Source organism: Bos taurus, chromosome 20 (assembly GCF_002263795.3).
Source record: "Bos taurus isolate L1 Dominette 01449 registration number 42190680 breed Hereford chromosome 20, ARS-UCD2.0, whole genome shotgun sequence".
Classification (NCBI taxonomy): domain Eukaryota; kingdom Metazoa; phylum Chordata; class Mammalia; order Artiodactyla; family Bovidae; genus Bos; species Bos taurus.
The window spans coordinates 27954696-27969948 of NC_037347.1; the positions used below are offsets into that span (position 1 = coordinate 27954696).

Consider the following 15253-nt stretch of genomic DNA (forward strand, 5'->3'; position numbering starts at 1 on the left):
TGAAAAATATATGTAAAATAAAAAGAATAGTGATATTATAAATAATATTTTTCTATTTTTAATTTTCCAAATTGTTTTTCATATGGTTATTGCTGGGAGAAATATCAATAATCTCAGATGTGCAGGTGACACCACCCTTATGGCAGAAAGTGAACAGGAGCTGAGGAGCCTCTTGATGAAAGTGAAAGAGGAGAGTGAAAAAGCTGGCTTATTAACTCAGGGTACACTATGCAACTGGTTTTTGATATGTAAAAATTACATAAAATTAATAAAATTACATCAATGAGAAAAAAAAAAAAAGCTGGCTTAAAGTTCAACATTCAGAAAACTAAGATCATGGCATCTGGTCCCATCACTTCATGGCAAATACATAGGGAAGCAATGGAAACAGTGACAGACTTTATTTTTTAGGGCTCTAAAATCGCTACAGATGGTGACTGCAGCCATGAAATTAAGACACTTGCTGCTTGAAAGAAAAGCTATGACCAACCTAGATAGCATATTTAAAAGCAGAGACATTACTTTGCCAACAAAGGTCTGTCTAGTCAAAGCTATGGTTTTTCCTGTGGCCATGTATGGATGTGAGAGTTGGACTATATAGAAAGCTGAGCACTGAAGAATTGATGCATTTGAACCGTGGTGTTGGAGAAGACTCTTGAGAGTCCCTTGGACTGCAAGGAGATCTAATCGGTCAATCCTAAAGGAAATCAGTCCTGAATATTCTTTGGAAGGACTGATGCTGAAGCTGAAACTCCAATACTTTGGCCACCTGATATGAAGAACTGACTCATTTGAAAGGACCCTGATGCTGGGAAAGATTGAAGGCAGGAGGAGAAGGGGATGACAGAGGATGAGATGGTTGGATGGTATCACCAACTCAATGGACACGAGTTTGGATAAACTCCGGAAGTTGGTGATGGACAAGGAGGCCTGTCATGCTTCAGTTCATGGGATCGCAAAGAGTCGGACATGACATAGCAACTGAACTGACTGACTGACTGATATTATTTATCATTTAAATTGAATATAAATTATTTTAAAGGATAAATAAGCAAACAAAAGATAAATAGTTTAACGCAAAATGTCTGCATTATTGAAATGTGTTCGTAACACTACACAGAAAGAGTGGGGTTCTCAAAACAATGGTCATGCTATAGTAATTTTTAGACAAGTTTTATATTAAATGAGTGTGATACAAAATATAGAATGGCATAAAAATAGAATCTGTCAGATCCTGAATCAGTAATAATAGTAAAAATGAATGTGCCTCTAACTTTTTATTCATGGTTAAAATGGCATCATTTTAAAGCCCCAAATGAATAGTCTTACACTTTTCTTGTTCCCTTTATTGTTTTTTCTTTAATTGGCAAGAGTTGTTTACTTTTTAGTTCTAGATCAAGTTATATACTCCTGTAAACAGCTAATTTTTATTAAAAGTCTAATTTCTTTTTCCTTCTCATAATGAACTAGCAATCTCAAAGAGAACTTTCAGTATATAAGCGACTGAACTGAGTATCATCATGGGCCATATCATCCATTCTGTTGGTTTATAAGTCCCTGATAATAATACATTTTAATATCTCAGTTCTTCATATGAAGAAACTGAGCCTCAGAGAGCCTTGGTTATTCACACAAGGCCACCCAGGTAAGAATCAATGAGATAGGAATTGGAACACAACTCCCCGGAACTGACTCTAGCTTTCCTTTCCTTGCACCAGCTGTCTCTCTGATAAGTTAAATATTTTGTGGTGGTCACTTTTAGCATCCTGAAATCAATTATGATGCTGTTAGTTCTGATTTTTATTGCTAAAAAAATCCATGATAAAGCTATAAAGAAAGAGGGTCTATAGTATTATTCATGTAGTTGGTCTCCCAGTTACCAAAATGCATATTTTTACATATGGAGCACTGCTCTTGGTGTTATAGATGATGCAGTGATTAATAATATATGATTATTGTCCTCTAGGGTCTAATAAACACTTTGGAAGAAAAGACCTACAGTATGTGAGAGAAGCAATCATTAAGGTTTTCTGGCAGCAAGCAACACAAACCGACTCAACACAACACTGCCAACTTAAGCTAAAAAATTCTCTTTGGAAGGAAATTGGAGAAACCTAAAAATCTGGAGGGAAAAAACTCCTACAGCCAGGCCTCATAATGGACAAAAATAGAGCAACTTCAAAATTCTAACAACTATGCTATAATAGGTAGCACTTTTTTAGCACTTTTTCTGTGTCTGGTCTTGTTCTAAGTGTTCTACACATATTAACACCTTGAATCCACACTGCAGCACAATAAGGTATTACTGTTGTTATTTTAGTAGGTGAAGCAATTGAGGCACAGAGAGGTTAAGCAACTTGCCCGGTCTCGCCACTGTCTTCAACGTGCCACCAAAATAATGACTGAGTTCTGAAATGTTTTCATTTTGTGACATTTCCCTCAAGATTCAGGTACAGAGGGCCTAATTGGGGTCATGTTCTGAACTACAGACAAGAGATGGATAATTCCTTAAGAAGTGAAGGTTGCTGGAAAAAATTAGGCAAATTTGACAGATGTCCACTGTATTGTAGAGATAATAAAACCAGGCTACGGGGACAGGAGATATTTTTATGTACCTGTTGAGTTACAAGCTTTGAAGTTTAAAGATACCGCCTCCTTCTGCAGGGCACACAGACCAGGGAGAACTGGACCAGTTGTGTGCTCCGCTAGTCGGGTAGATACTTCCCCAACAACAGGAGAGGCTAGAACTGAAATCCTCGAGGATTTCGGTCTGGAAATGCTGATGGATATGTAAAGATATCTGGGAAGTCACTCGTTTGTTAGGGTCCTGGCTGGCCTTCTTAAATGTCATGAAATTTAAGTGTGAAAATGGCCATAAATGGGACACATGAATCCACATCTATCAGTGAGATAGATGCCTTACTCCACTAGTATCCTTGATCTGATCGTACCCCATCTCCACCCTGTCACCGTGGTTCTCACACTCACACCCTTCAATCTGGGCCTCCCTCCTGGAATACGAGAGCAGTCAACTTCAACAGCCATTTCTTTTGTTCATTCAACATATAATAATTAAACCCACTTTACACGAACATGACACACTGATTCTATCTCCACGGAGGGGACAGTATGGTGGAGGATATAGAATTGTAAAATGGCCATTATGAAACAGTGCTCACCTGTCATTGTGGGGGACACAGTGGGTACATGTAAGAGGAGCCTCTAACAGAACCCTGGGGAATTAGAGAAAGCTCACCGAAGGAAGAGAGTTTTGAAAGCAGAGTGTGAAGAACGAAAAGGAAGTGTACCGGGCAGAGGGAATATTTGGGGAGAAGATCTGGCAAAGAATTGTGACCTGTAGTGAGAAGAGGGAGATGAGGACATCTGTTGGCTTAGGAAAGAAAATAAAACAGGTCCAAGAATAATCAGAGTATCACCTGGATACAAGGGCCAGAGAGAATTCAAGGAGGGTGAGACTCATAGAAGCTTAACACAACATTGTAAAGAAACTATAAGGTAAGGTAAGGTGAAGTCGCTCAGTCATGTCTGACCCCACAGACTGTAGCCTACCAGGCTTTTCTGTCCATGAGATTTTCCAAGCAATTGGAGTAAAAATTAATTTAGAAAGCGAAGGTGAGACTCCATCTCGGCAGAGAGAATCTCAGACTTTGGCAGGGGGACGATTTTAGATGAGTCTTGGAGAATGAAGTTTCAATCAGCAAAAGCAGAGGAAAGGGTACATGTGCCAGAGAAATGCTCGAGTCAGGCCAGGGCAAATACTCTTTCCCTGTTTGCTTTAAGCGGTATTTTCCTGCCTAGACCATGTCTCCCAGTCTCACATTCTTTTCGCTTTCCTCTTATTCATTCTTCAGAATTCATGTGGTTACATTCTCCATGATGTCCAGGCCAGCAAAAGGTAGCTGTGCTGCTGCAGCTGTTCCATTGTTCCATTCATTTCTGTACCCTCCGGGGCTTAGCATAGTTCCAAGAACCTTCAGTGGTTTTGATGAGTCAATTAGTTTTTTAATGAGCAAACCTATGGCAAGAGTCTGGTACAGTGGTTAGGAGTGTAGTTCCAAAGTCAGACTGTTTGGATTCAAATTCCAGTTGTGTTATGTTCTATATGTGTCTTGGGTCAATGACTTCAAACTCAGCTCCTTTATTTGTCAGGTGGGTATAGTAATAAAATCTTCTCTAGAGTCCTTGGAAGAAAAAATTGTGGAGTATTTGGCAGAGTGCCTGCACCTAGCAATTAAGCAACCTGTGTTAGTTGCTGAGAGGGTTGATATTATACTATCATCTCTCTCATGCTGTGCATATGGATGACAAAAATATAGGGAAAATATTCAAACACTGGAAACTGGAAGAAAAAGCCTTCAGACAAAGGGCAGAATTTTTCTTGACTTAGTCAAAATGACAGTGAAGGTAGAGTATTACGGTCGTGCTTAGATGGCAGTCTGCTCTGTTTGATGACAGCATGGTTAGACAAGTCTGTTCTTAGTTCCAGAAGCTAATGTACATCCTGGATGAAGAACACCACAGTTCAGAAGAGAATGAGTCAACATCAAAGACAGTGTATATATATAAAATGTTTTGCAAATGTTCTCTAGCATTGACTGAGCTAGGAACCTTTGCAAAAATAAAATATATACATGTATATAAAGTCACTGTCAGTCCCCCATGTTCTTCTAAGCTGAGGTCTACCGAAGCTCTGCCCTGCCCCCACTGTGTGTTCACATGTTCCTTCAGGTCATCCTGAATTCTCTACTCTGGCATTCCACATGGACCACCTTTCCCCAAGTTTTTAACATCTTCTCCCTGCCTTGCCTCCTCCAAAAAATCTAATCAAAATTCCATTGCCATAGGTGGGTTCATTCATGTCTAAGTAGTAAAGAACAATATCGGTTCAGTTCGGTCACTCAGTCGTGTCTGACTATTTGCAACCCCATGGACTGCAGCACGCCAGGCTTCCCTGTCCATCATCAACACTCCAAGCTTGCTCAAACTCATGTCCATCGAATGATGCCATCCAACCATCTCATCCTCTGTCGTCCCCTTCTCCTCCTGCCTTCAGTCTTTCCCAGAATCAGGTTCTTTTCATTTTTTTTTTTTTTTTAAATTCTTCTGGAGCGATGCCCTCCAACGAAGCTACATGAGCCTTGATTTGGGCGACCGTCTCCTGGCCGGTCACCTCGAGAGTGTGTAGCTCCTGGGCGCGGACAAAAAGCTGCGTGTTGGCGACTAGATCGCGGACACAGCTGCCGCTACCGCGAAGATGGAGTCGAGAAAGAGGAAGGAGCTAGGAAACGCACGTCCTCTCCGCCTGCTGCGTGCGACGTCACTCCAGGTTCTTTTCAAATGAGTCAGTTCTTCTCATCAGGTGGCAAAAGTTTTGGATCTTCAGCTTCAGCATCAGTCCTTCCAATGAATATTCAAGACTAATTTCCTTTAAGATTGACGGGTTTGATCTCCTCGCAATCCAAGAGACTCTCAGGAGTCTTCTCCAACACCACAGTTCAAAAGCATCAGTTTTTCGGTGCTCAGCTTTCTTTATAGTCCAACTCTTACATCCATACATGGCCACTGGAAAAGCCATAGCTTTGACGGACCTTTGTTGGCAAAGTAATGTCTCTGCTTTTAAATATGCTGTCTAGGTTGGTCATAGCTTTTCTTTCAAACAGCAAGCGTCTTTTGATTTCATGGCTAGAGTTACCATCTGTAGTGATTTTGGAGACCAAAAAAAATAAAGTTTGTCACTGTTTCCATCGTCTCTCCAACTATTTGCCATGAAGTGATGGGACCAGATGCCATGATCTTAGTTTTCTGAGTGTTGAGATTTAAGCCAACCTTTTCACTCTCCTCTTTCACTTTCATCAAGAGGCTCTTTAGTTCTTCTTCCTTTTCTTTCATAAGGGTGGTGTCATCTGCATATCTGAGGTTATTGATATTTTTCCAGCAGTCTTGATTCCAGCTTGTGAATCATCCAGCCAGGCATTGCACATGATGTATTCTACTTATAAGTTAAATAAGCAAGGTGACAATATACAGCTTTGACATGCTCCTTTCACAGTTTGGAACCAGTCTGTTCCATGTCCAGTTCTAACTGTTGCTTCTTGACCTACATACAGATTTCTCAGGAGGCAGGTAAGGCGGTCTGGTATTCCCATCTGTTTAAGAATTTTCCACACTGGTGATAGCAAATACCCTCTTCCAACAACACAAGAGAAGACTCTACACATGGACATCACCAGATGGTCAATACCGAAATCAGATTGATATATTCTTTGCAGCCAAGGATGGAGAAGCTCTCTATATACACAGCAAAAACAAGACCAGGAGCTGACTGTGGCTCAGATCATGAACTCCTTATTGCAAAATTCAGACTTAAATTGAAGAAAGTAGGGAAAACTAGTAGATCATACAGGTATGACCTAAATCATATCCCTTACAGTGGGATTATACAGTGGAAGTGACAAATAGATTCAAAGGATTAGATCTGATAGATAGAGTGCCTGAATAACTATGGATGGAGGTTCATGACATTGTACAGGAGGCAGTGATCAAGATCATCCCCAAGAAAAAGAAAGACAAAAAGGCAAAATGGTTGTTTGAGGAGGCCTTAGAAATGGCTGAGAAAAGAAGAGAAGCTAAAGGCAAAGGAGAAAAGGAAAGATATACCCATTTGAATGCAGAGTTCCAAAGAATAGCAAGGAGAGAAAAGAAAGTGTTCCTCAGTAATCAATGCAAAGAAACAGAGGGAAACAACAGAATGGGAAAGACTAGAGATCTCTTCAAGAAAATTAGAAATGCCAGGGGAACATTTCATGCAAAGATGGCACAATAAAGGACAGAAATGGTATGGACCTAACAGAAGCAGAAGATATTAAGAGGTGGCAAGAATATGCAGAAGAACTGTACAAAAAAAGATCTTCATGACCCAGATAGCCACAATGGTGTGATCATTCACCTACAGACATCCTGGACTGCGAAGTCAAGTGCACCTTAGGAAACATCACTATGAACAAAGCTAGTGGAGGTGATGGAATTCCAGTTGAGCTATTTCAAATCCTAAAAGATGAGGCTCTGAAAGTGCTGCACTCATTATGCCATCAAGTTTGGAAAACTCAGCAGTGGCCACAGGACTGGAAAAGCTCAGTTTTCATTCCAATCCCTAAGAAAGGCAATGCCAAAGAATCCTCAAACTACTGCACAGTTGCACTTATCTCACACACCAGTAAAGTAACGCTCAAAATTCTTCAAGCCAGGCTTCAGCAATACGTGAACCGTGAACTTGCAGATGTTCAAGCTGGATTTAGAAAAGGCAGAGGAACCAGAGATCAAATTGCCGACATCCGTTGGATCATGGGAAAAGCAAGAGAGTTCCAGAAAAAAACATATGCCTTTGCTTTATTGACTATGCCAAAGCCTTTGACTGTGTGGATCACAACAAACTGTAGACAATTCTTAAGGAACAATATAATTAAATAAAATAATTTATTTTATTTAAATAAAATAATCCATTAATTTAAATCATTAATCCATTCAAATATTTATGCAAATAGTTAGGGGGACTCTTTTTTTTTTTTCCAGGCATAGGGAAATTGAGAACCTTACTCCAAGAAACATATTTTGTTTCAAAAGAAGTAGCTGATTAATCAATTTATGTTAGGCAGCATTTCTGAGAGTGTGGGAGAGATACTGGGAAGCCTCTGTACTATGGATGATCAACTACCCTAATGCAACTCCAGTAATAATTTCCAGGTTATATGACTACTTCTAAGGATGGTCAGAATAACAGGAAGGGAAAAAGAGCTTGCAAATATATTAGTACTGTAGACATATCATATAGCTACTACCTCTGTTTAATTCTTGATCTACAGTGGTTAATAGCAGAGATTCATGACTCAGATATCTTTGGGTTCAAACCCCAGCTTTCATTTTTATTAGCAATGTGAACCTGATAAATTATACTGTTTTGTAGGTTCTGTTCCCTTATTTGTACAGTGAAGGTGTGGGATTGTTAAAGATTAAATGATTTTGTTTGAATAGTTCTCAATATGCTTGTTTGGGTAAAGTAAGTAAAAAATATGTCATTGAAATCTGCAATTACCCAATCGATGCTAATATCTCCTGTATCTTGTGGATGCATGTGTGTTTCTGACATTCAGGCATACACTCAACATTCATAAACACTCTTCTTAGTACCAAAACTAATAAATGCATCATCTCATAAAACCCTATTCCCCACTCTCACAGTCATCTGTAGTTTAGCATCTTACTCAGATAATACATCTACATTTTATTCTTTCCCCACTTTCTTAATGCAAAAAAAAAAAAAAAAGCAACATCCCATTCAGTACTGGCTGCCTTCTGGTGTAATCTCAGAATCAAATGTTACTTGAGAAATTGTTGCAGAGCTGAAAGTTGAAGTAACAGATATCTATAATCCATTTTAGGAATGAATAGAGGATACCCAGGAGTTTTTTGTCCCTGAAGATGAAAATTTGTCATTGACCTAGCATATTTCTCTTTCAGATAGCTAGAATGGTGGAAAAATAAGAATAAAAGGTAATTATGAGATTATTTCATCCGTCTTCTAGCTTTCATTCTAGTATTTTCATCTCCCTTTGGATTAGTGAGAATTTGCCTGTCTTCATTCTTCAGTTTAGCCTGAAGCCATATATTATTTCCTGTTTCTAGCTACCATACCAAACTAAGAAGTGTTGGCTGTAGCAACAAAAATGTTCATATAACTTTGCCAATGTTTAAATGGTAAGTTCAAGGAGAAAGTCATACCACTGACTGATTTGGCATTCTGCACAGAGGGGAAAAAAAACAGTTGACTTGATTTTTCACTTTTCCTCTAGACATATGAGTCCTGTGAGCATTCCTTGATATTAGAATTTATGATCACAAAATGACACACACAAGTCTGCTCATGAATTTTTTAGACAAATTTTGGAAATTCAAGATAGGCGAATAGTTTCAGGCATGTTTATGAAGTAGAAAATCTGGTAAAGGGTATGTTTATTAAACTTAAACTGTATGATTGACTTACAGACATTCACATATGCTCCATTCTGTGTTCATTAAATGCTTTTGAAAATCCCATTGAAAGGGAAAGGAGGTCCATAAGAGCAGGTCCTGGATAGAAAGTAACAATTTTTTCTAAAGCACATTTGACTCTCAGGAGGCACCACTGTTGGACAGAATTTGTGTGGAAAGCTAAAACTGTGTTCCACTACTGTGTGAAGGTCATCAGTTTCCTTTTATCTGAGTTTTTTTTTCCCCCTTACAACTATTCTTATATAGGTCTTCCCCAATGGCTCAGATGGTAAAGAGTCTGCCGGCAATGAAGGAGACCTGGGTTTGATTCCTGGGAGAGAGTTTGTAAACAATGAATAACATTCCTACAGTATTCTAAATTTGATATTATAATCTGTTTTCAAATTTCAGCTTTGAACTTTTTTGAGAATATTAGCTGCTGAATAAAAAGATTATTCTTTAGTCCTTCAATTGATTTAGTGAGCTGTACTGTTTGAATTCTCAAATACTGTATATGTATTTAATATGTATATAGATTACATAAACCATATATTTTTATGTATGTATATATTATATATAGATACACACACCACATACACATATATATAGGATTGCCATCATGGCTACTAGTAACTGTTTTGGCTTTTCTACCTGGTTTTATTTTTCTTCAACATTTCCTTAAATAAGGTATTTTCTGAAAGAGTTATATGTATGATTTTTATTGGAAACCAAAAATACAAAGTGAATTTTTAAAATTGCATACTTTTGTGTAAAGTGAGCTAGTAACAAAAGTATAATGGACAGTTAAATTTTAATAGCTATTCCTTTGGTTATTTTATTATATTAGACATATCATATAGCTACTACCTTAATATAAATAATTATTATTTTATTATAATGATTTTATTAATGGGGTTATTAAAGATTCTATTTAGAGAAGGAAATGGCAACCCACTCCAGTGTTCTTGCCTGGAGAATCCCAGGGATGGGGAGCCTGGTGGGCTGCCATCTATGGGGTTGCACAGGGTCGGACATGACTGAAGTGACTTAGCAGAGATTCTATTACTTCAAAGGCAATATGATATATTTGAAATTTGGAAAAATAACGTAGATAGTAAAATGCTGATAAAAAGATAAGTTTCTACAATGAAACTAACATTCTATATTTCTTTTCTTCTAAAATGTTCTTAAAGCATACAGGGATGGGATCTAACATTCTATATCAAGGATGCCTTTAGATATTCTAGAATTTTATGATGCAATGTCCTTAAAAAATAAAGTTTTAAATATTTTTAGTATTAAAATATAGAGGTACAAAATGCAAACAGTTTATGTGATTCACACAGAAAATTGTGAAACTGTACACATTTCATTGCCAACTGTTTTCTTCAAAATCCTATGAAAGAATTTAAAAGTGGCTAAAGATGTATTCTTATACCTTTGTTATTGTGTTATTTAGTCGCTAAGTCATGTCCAACTCTTGCAACCCTATGAACTATATAGCCCGTCTGTGTCCTCTGTCCATGGAATTATCCAGGCAAGAACTGGAGTGTCTTGCTATTTCCTTCTTCAGGGGATTTTCCCAACCCGGGGATCAAACCCACCATGTCGCTTGCATTGGCAGGAGGATTCTTTACAAGTGAGCCACCTGGAAAGCCCCATTCTTATATCTTAATAGGTCTTAAAAAAAAAAAAAGTAACAAAGCTGGGCCATTTTTTCATTGTTTGGGTGTAATTCTAGACTTTTGCTGTTGTTGTAGTTGGTTGACAATATTTTGTTGGTATTTCAGGGGTACAGCAAAGTGATTCAGTAAGGAGTGTATATATAGAATCTGATATATATATATATCTTTTATATATATATATATATATATATATATATCTTTTCCATTATAGGTTATTATAAGATATTGAATATAGTTCCCTGTGCTATATGGTAGGTCCTTATTATTTATCTATTTTATATAATAGTGTGTATATGTTAATCCCAAGTGCCTAATGTATCCCCCAACCTCCCCCTTTCTTCTCTGGTAACCATAAGTTTTTTTCATATATCTGTCAATCTCTATTTTATAATTAAGTTTATTTGTATCACTTTTTTAGACTCCACATATGAGTAATACCATGGTATTTCTCTTTCTCTCTCTGACTTACTTCATTCAATATGACAGTCTCTAAGTCCATCCATGTTGTTGCAAACAGCAATATTTCATTATTTTCATGACTATGTAATATTCCATTGTATATCTCTATCTATATATACCACATCTTCTTTATCCATGTACCTGTCAATGAACATCTAGTTTTCACGTCTTGGCTATTATAAATAGTGCTGCTATGAATACTGGTGTGTATATATCTTTTAAAATTAGAGTTTTCATCTTTTCTGGATATATGACCAGAAATGGGATTGCTGGGTCATATAGTAAATTTTTAAGAAACCTCCGTATTCTTCTCCATAGTGGCTGCATGAATTTACATTCCTACCAACTGTGTAGGTGGAGTTCTTTTTCTTCACATCTTTTCCAGCATTTATTATTCGTAGATTTTTTGACGGCCATTCTGACTGGTGATACCTCACTGATTTGTACTATATTTGTTTTTCTTTGGTTAGTATTTCTCTAATTATTATCAGCATTAAGCACCTTTTCATATGCCTCTTGGCCATCTGTATGTCTTCTTTGAGGAAAGGTCTATTTAGTTCTTCTGCCCACTTTTTGATTGGATGATTTTTTGATATTGAGCTATCTGAGCTACTTGAATATTTTGGAGATTAATCCCTTGTTGGTTGCATCATTTGCAAATATTTTCTCCCATTCCGTAGATTGTCTTTTTGTTTTGTTTATGATTTCCTTTACTGTGAAAAAAGCTTATAAGTTTAATTGGTCTCATTTTTTTCTGCTTTTGTCTAGATTTTTGCAATTTCAGTTGTTATTCCTACTTCACAGAATATTAATAAGCTACTCTAATACTTATACCTACAGGGAGTTGTGCATGGGTCCAAATCATGTTTATGAAATAATTATATGAAGATTTTATGATGGAATAGAAGAAGACTTCAATAAGGAATCAGAAGAATTTTGACCCCTAGGTGAGTCACTTAGTTTCTCTATTAACCCTTAGTTTTCTTGTTTATAAAACGGGAACCTATAGGAAAACACAAAGTAAATGAGCAAAGAATTGTTGGGAGAAACACACAGGCTAAATATACAGAAATCAGTTTTTGAAATCTTATTTATTTTGAAGATTATGTACAAATATCTTCATTCTTTTTCTTGCCAACTAGAATATTTTAGTCTATTTTGCATGTTTCATATTTGTGGTTTTGATTCAGTTATTTAAGTTAGAGATAGGACTTCCATACAAAAGACATATAGAGGTTGCTACAGTGAGCACTGGGGCTTTCCAAGTGGCTCAGTGACAAAGAATTCACTTGTTAGTGCAGGAGTCACAAGAGACGCAGGTTTGATCCCTGAGTTGGGAAGATCCCCTAGAGGAGGAAATGACAACCCACTCCTGTATTCTTGCCTGGAGAATTCCATGGTGGGCTACAGTCCATGGGGTCGCAGAGAGTTGGACACGACTGAGTCACAGTGAGAATTGATGCACACAATTCAGTGTACACGTGAGTAACACTGGTTAGTAACTTAGTGTTATTCTTTCCTTGACTTGGGTGAGAAATAGATATGAATTAGCAAAGAAGATTCTCTCCTTCCTTTGAAGTCCCTTCAATCTCCCATGACAAGTCCCTTACTGATTTGGGGGAATATTGATTAGAAATGATCTATATCCTCATATGGACACTGAAACCAGGAAGTAGGATTTAGATGGTTAAAAGAATATTAGGTAGAGTATGCTTTAAACAGCCAAATTTTCCATTTACAAAAAATTTGATATGGAAATAAACCCAAATCCCTGACTTGAGAAATCTTTTTTATGCTTTCATTGCCAATCAATTATTATGAAAATGCCAAGCATTTAAAAATGATATGCACTGCTTTAATGCTAAGGAAATCTGGAAGCCCCAGAATACAAACAAAATGAGCAGTTTTCAATAACAGAGCTTCACTGAGCCTCATTCATATAAACTGGTATACGGGGGCTCAGAAACGTAAGGGAAACCAAAAATTCTAAATTTGATATTTTTTCATTGTACAAAAAGCATTTCTTGAAAACAAATGGTAGAACAAGGCTAATTGTCATTTTCATCTATCGTTTATGTTTTTCTGATTGAATTTTCAATCCTCAAGTTTAGAGACTGCCGATCTGGTGGAGCGTTTGAAAAAGCACCTAATTAAAAATAAATAAAACTCAACAACACCAGAAAAGCATTGTCACCAAACAATAAATAACGCTTCCATCTACAGTATCACTCAAAGATGAATCATTTTGGGAACTGAAAGGTGGGAGCGCACCTGCGGCACAAACCTTAAATGAGAAATAAAGACAAGCGGGTTGTAGGGTGCCCTCCCGTCTTTAAAGTAAAATTCTTTACAACACACAAGACAAATGGCACAAAAGTGAAAGGGCAGTGATGCAGATTGGATAGGCTTACAGCATAATTGAATTAAGGCTTGTGTGCCACATATGACCACAAAGCAGGCCTATGGCTCGGGCCAGCTGAATGGAGGTGGCTGGCCTGACAATAAAGACCCTTTAAACTGGTTAAATGCCTCATAAGCGTGTGTGCAGAGAGCTTTCTAGCTAACAGGTGGCTGAGTAAACCTCAGCTGGTGCCACACAGGGCTGTCGCATTGACCTTCTTTAGGATAATTTCAGCCCTCTTTAAAAAAAAAAATTGTTACTGTACTTGCTGTGGTGGAAACAATTTAGGGATGAATAATTTCTTTCGGTCCCTAGAGGCTCTCTCTCTCCCTCTCACTCTCTCCCTCTCCCCGTCTCTCTTTTTTTCTTGAACTCTCTCTCTCCCCTCCTCTTTTTCTCGGTCTTGAAACTGAATTAACATAAAGGAACAGTGACAACAGCAAGCTGAAAAGCATAGCTGGTGGGAGGATTAAGTATATCATTGAAAGGAATTATGTTGTAAATGGCTGGGAGGGGTCGGGGCTTCTGTTCCTTGGTCCCATCTGGTCCTTAAAGAATACCTTGTTGTAATTACCCCCAGATGGTTTGTGCTCACTGGGGTCTGGACAGCCAGGTGCCACTGTGCCCTGCTGGGTGTGATATTCATTGCTACATGCAGTGATAAAAATGGACTTTATTGAAACCTAATTTCTTCCAGGGTATTACACAAATATGAAATGAACCTAGCTCATCGAGAGAAAGCCTTGTTTATTTCCAAGCCGAAGCAGTCTCACCTAAGATAAGGCTGCCTGGTTATTTTACTTGTAACAATTCTAAAAAGAAGAAGCAAAAACAATTCACAATGTGTGTTGGATTTAATTCAATTTTTAAAAATAATGAAAGTAGTCCACATCAATGGCAGGTTTTTATTTCTTGCTGATAGGTAGTTTTAAAAGTGATAGCTAGGATTTTTAAGACCATGTTGTGATCATTTTACTTTGAAATTAATAGGAAATAAAGTGAATCATAGTATATCCATGTGTAAACACATTTTGATATTAGTGAGCAAATATTTGTATAACTCAAAACTTAATCATATATTATTCACTATAAAGTATCACATCACTTAAAAAACAAGTTTGAACATTCTTGTGTTGTACTTTAACACTTATATTATCATAGAAAAAACAAGAAGAAAACTAAATATTAAAAAAGCTTAGCTGTCTCAATATACAAAAAGACGGAATTTTTAAAAATTATGCTTACTTGAGCTTTCTATCAGGAAATTTCACTTTTAATTTTTAAATATATTTTTAAAGCAGAAATAACTTGAAAATGAAAGTTAAAATCATAATTGTAAAATTCAGTTATGTTTATTTTATTCTAATTATATTTTCAATAAATCTAATAATCTTTTTTATATGAGAATATCTTGTAGAGCTGACTAATATTAAAAGCAAAATATTTATCCATCCCATGTCTTATTATAATTTTGCATGTATAAACATTGTAACAAAGTAGCTCAAATTCATTGCCTTAAATCATGAATTTTTAATGAAGAATTTGGAAAATTTTAACTTGAAAATCAAATGGAAATTAGAGCGAAGTGTAGAAAATGAATACACGTGATATTCCTGTTTTCTTTATAACTGTAAATTCTACACAGTATTAAGAAAGTATAAAC

General features: G+C 36.9%; 1 long non-coding RNA gene across 3 annotated transcripts in view; it reads left to right on the forward strand.

Annotated features, from left to right (window-relative positions):
- The window catches only part of LOC132343225 (uncharacterized), a 268200-nt gene that overhangs the window by 211944 nt on the left and 41003 nt on the right, over positions 1–15253 (forward strand). For 2 of the 3 annotated variants that reach the window (XR_009491952.1, XR_009491950.1), the window contains exon 6: positions 12030–12136. This is a non-coding gene — a long non-coding RNA (uncharacterized lncRNA). Of the gene's footprint in view, positions 1–1966; positions 2230–12029; positions 12137–15253 lie in introns of those variants that run through there. The other variant, XR_009491951.1, reaches the window with a different exon arrangement.